We start from the raw sequence: 9,498 nt of genomic DNA, 5'->3' as shown, positions 1-9,498 counted from the left end.
TCATGGCTGCAGTCACCATCTGCAGTGATTTTGGATCCCCCCAAAATAAAGTCTGACACTGTTTCCACTGTTTCCCCATCTATTTCCCATGAAGTGGTGGGACCAGATGCCATGATCTTCGTTTTCTGAATGTTGAGCTTTAGGTCAACTTTTGCACTCTCCACTTTCACTTTCATCAAGAGGCTTTTTAGTTCCTTTTCACTTTATGCCATAAGAGTGGTGTCATCTGCATATCTGAGGTTATTGATATTTCTCCCAGCAATCTTGATTCCAGCTTGTGCTTCTTCCAGCCCAGCGTTTCTCATGATGTACTCTGCATATAAGTTAAATAAGAAAAAAAAAGTTAAATAAGCAGGGTGACAATATACAGCCTTGACGTACTCCTTTTCCTATTTGGAACCAGTCGTTGTTCCATGACCAGTTCTAACTGTTGCTTCCTGACCTGCATATAGGTTTCTCAAGAGGCAGGTCAGGTGCTCTGGTATTCCCATCTCTTTCAGAATTTTCCACAGTTTATTGTGATCCACACAGTCAAAGGCTTTGGCATAGTCAATAAAGCAGAAATAGATGTTTTTCTGGAACCCTCTTGCTTTTTCAATGATCCAGCAGATGTTGGCAATTTGATCTCTGGTTCCTCTGCCTTCTCTAAAACCAGCTTGAACATCTGGAAGTTCATGGTTCACATATTGCTGAAGCCTGGCTTGGGGAATTTTGAGCATTACTTTACTAGCGTGTGAGATGAGTGCAATTGTGCGGTAGTTTAAGCATTCTTTGGCATTGCCTTTCTTTGGGATTGGAATGAAAACTGACCTTTTCCAGTCCTGTGGCCACTGCTGAGTTTTCCAAATTTGCTGGCATATTGAGTGCAGGACTTTCACAGCATCATCTTTCAGGATCTGAAATAGCTCAACTGGAATTCCATCACCTCCACTAGCTTTGTTCGTAGTGATGCTTTCTAAGGCCCACTTGACTTCACATTCCAGGATGTCTGGCTCTAGGTGAGTGATCATACCATCTTGATTATCTTGGCTGTGAAGATCTTTTTTGTATAGTTCTTCTGTGTATTCTTGCCACCTCTTCTTAATATCTTCTGCTTCTGTTAGGTCCATACCATTTCTGTCCTTTATCAAGCCCATCTTTGCATGAAATATTCCCTTGGTATCTCTAATTTTCTTGAAGAGATCTCTAGTCTTTCCCATTCTGTTGTTTTCCTCTATTTCTTTGCATTGATCGCTGAAGAAGGCTTTCTTATCTCTTCTTGCTATTCTTTGGAACTCTGCATTCAGATGCTTATATCTTTCCTTTTCTCCTTTGCTTTTCCCTTCTCTTCTTTCACAGCTATTTGTAAGGTCTCCCCAGACAGCCATTTTGCTTTTTGCATTTCTTTTCCATGGGGATGGTCTTGATCCCTGTCTCCTGTACAATGTCATGAACCTCCGTCCATAGTTCATCAGGCACTCTATCTATCAGATCTAGTCCCTTAAATCTCTTTCTCACTTCCACTGTATAATCATAAGGGATTTGATTTAGGTCATACCTGAATGGTCTAGTGGTTTTCCCTACTTTCTTCAATTTCAGTCTGAATTTGGCAATAAGGAGTTCATGATCTGAGCCACAGTCAGCTCCTGGTCTTGTTTTTGCTGACTGTATAGAGCTTCTCCATCTTTGGCTGCAAAGAATATAATCAATCTGATTTTGGTGTTGACCATCTGGTGATGTCCATGTGTAGAGTCTTCTCTTGTGTTGTTGGAAGATGGTGTTTGCTATGACCAGTGCATTTTCTTGGCAAAACTCTAGCCCTGCTTCATTTGTATTCCAAGGCCAAATTTGCCACAGAGCGCAGCAGAGAGGAACTACTCCATGTTCGAGGTCAGGGGCGGCGGCCAGGAGGAGCAACCCCATGTCCAAGGAGTAATGGCCGCACGGGCACCAGAGGGCCTAGAGGAGCTATTCCATGTTCAAGGTCGGGAGGGCCGGCGGTGAGGAGATAGCCCTCATCCAAGGTAAGGAGCAATGGCTGCACTTTGCTGGAGCAGCCGTGAAGAGATACCCCACGTCCAAGGTAAGGGAAACCCAAGTAAGATGGTAGGTGTTGCAAGAGGGCATTAGAGGGCAGACACACTGAAACCATAATCACAGAAAGCTAGTCAATCTAATCACACTAAGACCACAGCCTTGTCTAACTCAGTGAAACTAAGCTATGCCCGTGGGGCCACCCAAGATGGGCAGGCATGGTGGAGAGATCTGACAGAATGTGGTCCACTGGAGAAGGGAATGGCAAACCACTTCAGTATTCTTGCCTTGAGAACCCCATCAACTGTATGAAAAGGCAAAATGATAGGATACTGAAAGAGGAACTCCCCAGGTCGGTAGGTGCCCAATATGCTACTGGAGATTAGTGGAGAAATAACTCCAGAAAGAATGAAGGGATGGAGCCAAGGCAAAAACAATACCCAGTTGTGGATGTGACTGGCGATAGAAGCAAGGTCTGATGCTGTAAAAAGCAATATTGCATAGGAACCTGGAATGTCAGTCCATGAATCAAGGCAAATTGGAAGTGGTCAAACAGGAGATGGCAAGAGTGAACGTCGACATTCTAGGAATCAGCGAACTAAAATGGACTGGAATGGGTGAATTTAACTCAAATGACCATTGTATCTACTACTGTGGGCAGGAATCCCTTAGAAGAAATGGAATAGCCATCATGGTCAACAAAAGAGTCCGAAATGCAGTACTTGGATGCAATCTCAAAAACGACAGAATGATGTCTGTTCGTTTCCAAGGCAAACCATTCAATATCACAGTAATCCAAGTCTATGCCCCAACCAGTAATGCTAAAGAAGCTGAAGTTGAACGGTTCTATGAAGACTTACAAGACCTTTTAGAACTAACACCACCCCCCCCAAAAAAAAAAGCTTATTGTTAGAGGAATGCAAAGCCAAACTACAATGAAGTACTGCCTCACATTATCAGAATGGCTATCATCAAAAAATTTACAAATAGATAATCTTATGGGAGTTCCCTTGTATGTTATTTATTGTGTTTCCCTTGTTGCTTTTAACATTTTATCTTTTTCCTTATTTTTTGTCAGTTTGATTACTGGGTGTCTGATGTGTGTGTGGGTTTATCCTGCCTGGGATTCTCTACTTCCTGGACTTCATTGACTATTTCTTTTCCCATGGTAGGGAAATCTTCAGCTATTTTCTCTTCAAATATTTTCTCAAGTCCTTTCTCTCTTCTCTTTCTGGGACCTTTGTAATGTGAATATTGGGGCCTTTAATGTTGTCCCAGAGTACACTTTTTTTTTCGTTCTTTTTTCTATATTTTGTTTTGCAGCAGATTTCCACCATACGACCTTCTAGGTTACTTATCTGCTCTTCTGCCTCAGTTATTGTGCTATTGAATCCTTCTAGTGTGTTGTTCATCTCTGTTTATTCTTTCGTTCTTCTAGGTCTTTGATAAACATTTATGGCACCTTCTCCATTTTTTCCCCCAAGATCCTGGGTCATCTGCCCTATCATTATTTTGAATTCTTTTTCTGAAAGATTGCCTATCTCCACTTCATTTAGTTATTTTTCTGTGATTTTATGGTGTTTTATAGTCCTCTGAACTTTCATTTTGATTAACTTTCTGTGGTTGTGGTTTTCATTCTGGAGGCTGCAGGATTGTAGTTCTTCTTGCCTCTCCTGTCTGCCCTCTGGTGGATGAGGCTGATGAGAGGGACTGCTGTTGTTTAGTCGCTCAGTTGAGTCTGACTCTTTGTGACTCCATGGACTGCAGCAGGCCAGGCTTCCCTGTCCTGCATCATCTCCCATAGTTTGCTCAAGCTCATGTCCATTGAGTTGGTGATGCCATCCAACCATCTCATCCTCTGTCGTGCCCTTCTCCTCCTGCCTTCAGGAGGAGAACATATATCAGACATGATAGGGAAAGTTCTCATTCTGCATTATAAAAAGGACAGCCGGATATCAACTGTTACAGAAATGAAATAAGACGGAAAATTTTTAACAAACTGTTTAAACTATTTTCTTAGAGAGACTTCTTTCACTGCCAGAGATCTTGAATAGCCTCCTGGTCAGTCATCTGGAAATAATTCATCACGTAATTGATAAACTTGGCTTCCACTTTGGGAAGGGAACCACCTCTTACTATATTTGCTTGCATTTTTGCTTTAATGTCTTCTGCAGAGGTAGGTCCTTTCAGTGTTTTAGGTGTTTTTTCCTGTTTTTTTGAAGGATTCTTGACCTTTTGATCTTGGTGTTGACAGTTTTGAGTCTTTTCCATTCTGGTTCAACTTTTGTGCATTTTTGGCTCGAGTATCTCATACAGATTTCTTTACTGGGGCTTTTTCTTCAACTTCCTCATCAAAATCGTCATCATCATCATCATCATCACCTTCTTCATCTTCATCAGCAGCAAGCTTTACTTTTTTCTGGAGAATCTTGCTACCACAGAACACCTTCCAGATATACTTAGGAGTTTCGTATCGTCCTTCTCTTTATCTTCTGACTGTGCATCTTCCTCCACAGCTACTAAGTCCTGGTCAGTCCTGGTCAGCACCAGCTGTCCACTGATATGCACAGGCCCTGAACCACACTTCAACTGTAAGACCACAGGTGGTATAATTTCAAAGCCCCCAAGGGAAACTATTGGCTGTATAGACATTTTCAAAGTTGCCAGTGTTACTTTAATTGGACTGCCTTCATAATTCATTGCCTCTGCTTCAACAATGCATAATTCATCCTTTGCTCCAGCCCCTAAACTGACCATTCTTAAAGATAACTGGTGCTCATTTTCATCATTATCCACCTTGAAGTGATAATCTCTGTCGGCCTTTAGTTCACAACTGAAAAGATAGTCTGGGGCCTCGGGGTGTTCATGTCCATCTTCCCTGAATCCTCCATGGGTTAGTGACACACACTTCAGTGGGAAAGAAGCTGGATGGAATTAAATGACTACTGTTTGAACGAGCAGTCATGCAGGATGCAACCACACCCAGTCCCAGGAATCTTGATTTCAACTTGTGATTCATCCTGCCTGGCATTTTCCATGAGGTACTCTGCATATAAGTTAAATAAGCATGGTGACAATATACAGCCTTGACATATTCCTTTCCTAATTTTGAATGAGTCCATTATTCCATATGCAATTCTAACTGTTGCTTCTTGACCTGCATACAGATTTCTCAGGAAGCAGGTAAAGTAGTCTGTTATTTCCATCTCTTTAAGTGTTTTCCACAGTTTGTTGTGATCTACACAGTCAAAAGCTTTAGCATAGTCAATGAAGAAGAAGTAGATGTTTTTCTGGGACTCTTGCTTTTTCTATGATCCAGTGGATATTGGAAATTTGATCTCTGGTTCCTCTACCTTTTCTAAATCCAGGTTGAACATCTGGAAGTTCATGGTTCATGTACTGTTGAAGCCTAACTTGAAGGATTTTGAGCATTACCTTGCTAGCATGTGAGATGAGCCCAATTGTATGGTAGTTTGAACATTCTTTGACATGCCCTTCTTTGGGATTGGATGAAAATTGACTTTTTCTAGTCCTGTGGGCACTGCTGAGTTTTCCAAATTTGCTGGCATATTGAGTGCAGCACTTTGACAGCATCATCTTTTAGGATTTGAAATAGCTCACCTGGAATTCCATCACCTCCACTAGTTTTGCTCATAGTGATGCTTCTTAAGGCCCACTTGATTCTAGGATGTCTGGCTATATGTGAGTGACCACACCATCGTGGTTATGAGTCATTAAGACCTTTTTTGTATGGTAACTTTGTGTATTCTCGCCATCTCGTCTTAATCTCTTCTGCTTCTGGTAGGTCCTTATCGTTTCTGTCCTTTATTGTGCCCATTTTTGCATGAAATATTCCCTCATATTTCTAATTTTCTTGAAGAGATCTCTAGTCTTTCCCATTCTATTATTTTCATCTATTTCTTTGCATTGTTCACTTAAGAAGGCTTTCTTATCTCTCCTTGCTATTCTCTGGAACTCTGAATTTAGTTGTGTATATCTTTCCCTTTCTCCTTTGCGTTTCACTATTCTTTTCTCAGTTATTTGTAAGTCCTCTTCAGAAAACCATTTTGCTTTCTTGCATTTCTTTTCCTCTGGGATGGTTTTGGTCACCACCTCCTGAACAGTGTTATGAACCTCTGCTTGTAGTTCTTCAGACACTGTCTATCAGATCTAATCTCTTGTATCTATTTGTCACTTTCACTGTATAATCATAAGGGATTTGACTTAGATCATGCCTGAATGGCCTAGTGATTTTCCCTACTTTCTTCAATATAAGTCTAAATTTTGCAGTAAAGAGCTCATGATCTGAGTCACAGTCAGCTCCAGGTCTTTTTTTACTGACTTTACACAATTCCTGCATCTTCGGCTGCAAAGAATATAATCAATCAATCTGATTTTGGTATTGGCCATCTGGTGATGTCCATGTGTAGAGTTGTCTCTTGTGTTGTTGGAAGAGGGTGTTTGTTTTGACCAGTGTGTTCTCTTGACAAAACTCTTTTAGCCTTTGTCGTGCTTCACTTTGTACCCTAAGGCCAACCTTGCCTGTTGCTCCAGCTATCTCTTGACTTCCTACTTTTGCATTCCAATCCCCTATTTAACCCCCAAGTTGTAAGTAATTATTTTATGCATGCTAAGTCACTTCAGTCGTGTCTGACTCTCTTTGACCTGAATCTTTGTGACCTAACTCTTTGTGACCCTATGGACCACAGCCCTCCAGGCTCCTCTGTCCTTGGGATTTCCGAGGCAAGAATTCTGGAGCGGGTTGCCATTTCCTTCTCCAGGGTAATCTTCCCAACCCAGGGATCAAATCTGCATCTCTTAAGTCACCTGCATTGGCAGACAGGTTCTTTACCTCTAGCACCACCTGGAAAGCCCTGTTAAGTTAATCATATTTCCATTATGGCTTGCAATTATAATTATCTTTTATTTTTTGACTGCTATTAATTGTGATAGCTGATGAACAACTCTTACTGTTGTGATTATGTATCTTTGTTTTAATACCATTGTATCATGACTGGTCAACAGAAAATAATAGAATTCTATATCACTGAAACTACCATTTAATAGAAAAATTTGTAATCAGTTTTTAAAATCCAGATGCAGATTAGAATTATCTTGGATATTTTTGAAAAAAAAAAACAAAAAACAAATTGGCCTGGTATTTTTTTTCCTCCAAACCTCCAGATGTGATTCTAATGAGCAGTCTTGTTTAAAAGCAACTGGACTATGATTATCTTTTATTTTTATCCAGTCTGTTTTTGGTTTCCCAGGTGGTACTAGTGGTTAAGAACCTGCTTGCCTAATGCAGAAGACATAAGAGACGTGGTTTGATCCCTGGGTCAGGAAGATGCCCTGAACAAGGGAATGGAAACCCATAGCGTAAAAAACAGTCAGACACGACTGAGGCAATTTAGCATGCACTGTATAGGTTCTGTTCAAATTTCACAAAATATTTTGCTAGTGTCCACGATTTGTTTTCATATCATATTCAAGATTCCACGTTGTATTTAGTTGAAATGTGCAGCTTTAGCTGCATGCAACAAATTCTGATAAATTCTCTTTTCATTTTTATTTTTACAAATATTTTCTAATGTTTCTTGTTATGCCTTCTTAGATACACCCATCATTTAAAAGTGGACATTGAACTTCCAAATACATGGAGTTTTTAAATTAGTTTTGATATTAATTTTTCATTTTGACATTAGTTTTTCACTTAAATGCTTTCTTCTCTGCAATCACCTCTGTGTTATTTCAGTCTTTTAATCTTCTTGAGGCTTTCGATGGCTAAGTCAAAGATTTCTCTTGGTAACTGTCAGATTACAGTTGAAAAATATGTGGGTTATTTTCAAATATCTTTTGATATTGTATTCTACCATAGTTATACAGTGATAGAACAGATCCTGTATGATTTTAATACCTTTAGACCATGACATTTTTGCATCTTGTTTTATGTCCCTGGATATGTTCCAGTGTCTCCTGGTTATAGCCTATGGGAACTTGAATAAAATTCATACCCTGCTGTTGTGTGAAAATTGTATAAATCTTAATTATATTGAATTGGTTAATAGTGCTTTTCAGGTCCACTATATCCTTCTACTTCTTTTCTGTCCATTCTATTAATTTTTGAGAGTTTGATATTGAAACTCTAACTAAAAACCTTAATTTATGTACTTAAAAATAATGTTAATATATAATGGAGCTATATGTAACTTTGTTCTGTATTTTCCAAGTCCCTTGTAAATATGTTATCATACTTTCATAATTTAAAAAATTAAAATTAAAAAAATCTGCAAAGAATAAATGCTGGAGAGGCTGTGGAGAGAAGGAAACCCTCTTGTACTATTAGTGGAATATAAATTAATAGCCATTATGGAGAAGAGTATGGATATTTCTTTAAAAGTTAGAAATAAAACTACCAGATGACCCAGCCATCCCACTACTGGGCATATAACCTGAGAAAAACATAATTGAAAAAAACACATGTACTCCAATGTTCACTGTAGCACTATTTGCAATAGCTAAGACACACAAGCCACCGAGATGTCCATTGACAGATGAATGGATAAAGGACCTGTGGTGCATGTACACTAGGGAATATAACTCAGGCATAAAAAGGAACGAATCTGAGTCAGTTCTAGAGACGTGTATAGATCTAGAGTCTGTTATACAGAGTGAAGTAAGTCAGAAAAAGAAAAACAAATAGCATATATTAGCACATATGTATGGACTCTAAAAAAATGGTACTGATGAAACTATTTGCAGGACGGGAGTAGAGACTCCAACATACAGAACAGACTTGTAGACACAGGGAGAGCAGGAGAGGGTGGGACAAATTGAGAGAGTAGAATTGAAATAAATACATTACCATGTGTGAAATAGATAGCTAATGGGAATTTGGTGTACAGTGCAGGGATTTCAGCCTGGTGCTCTGTGACAACCTAAAGGGGTGGGATGGGGTTGGAAGGGGGAGGGAGGTTCAAGGGGGATGGGACATGTGTATACCCATGGCTGATTCATGTTGATGTATGGCAGAAACCAATAGAACATTTTAAAGCAATTATCCTCCAATTAAAAAGCAAATAAAAAAAATATGCACATGCAATAAAACTACAAACACACATTGTATTAATGTCATGTTCTGATATTCATATTATATTACAATTATGTTAAGTGCAACCATTGGTGAAAATTGGATGAAAGGTACGCAAGGACCTGTCTGTACTGTCTTTGCAACTTCCTATGAATCTATAATTACTTAAAAACATTACTTGCTCTCTGCATAATGAGTGACATCAGCCCTCAGTCAGGAAGAAGCCCACTTCTGGCATTATGCCTTATGAACACCATCATCTGTCAGTTATCATACTTATTTAAACATATAGTCCCTGCTATGGACTGAACATTTTTGTTGCCCCAAAAATTCTTACGTTGAAACCTAATCCCAATATGGTGGTATATAAGGTTTTAGGTTTGTTCCCAGGTTGA

General features: G+C 39.4%; 1 pseudogene; it reads right to left on the bottom strand.

Moving 5' to 3' along the window:
• Positions 1-3,968: 3,968 nt before the first annotated feature.
• Positions 3,969-4,904, bottom strand: LOC104983275 (annotated as a pseudogene).
• Positions 4,905-9,498: the final 4,594 nt, after the last annotated feature.

This window comes from Bison bison, unplaced genomic scaffold (assembly GCF_000754665.1).
Source record: "Bison bison bison isolate TAMUID 2011002044 unplaced genomic scaffold, Bison_UMD1.0 scf7180017862139, whole genome shotgun sequence".
Classification (NCBI taxonomy): Eukaryota; Metazoa; Chordata; class Mammalia; order Artiodactyla; family Bovidae; genus Bison; species Bison bison.
The sequence above is the reverse complement of the archived record's forward strand: the minus strand, read 5'-3'. Positions and strand labels throughout refer to the sequence as shown.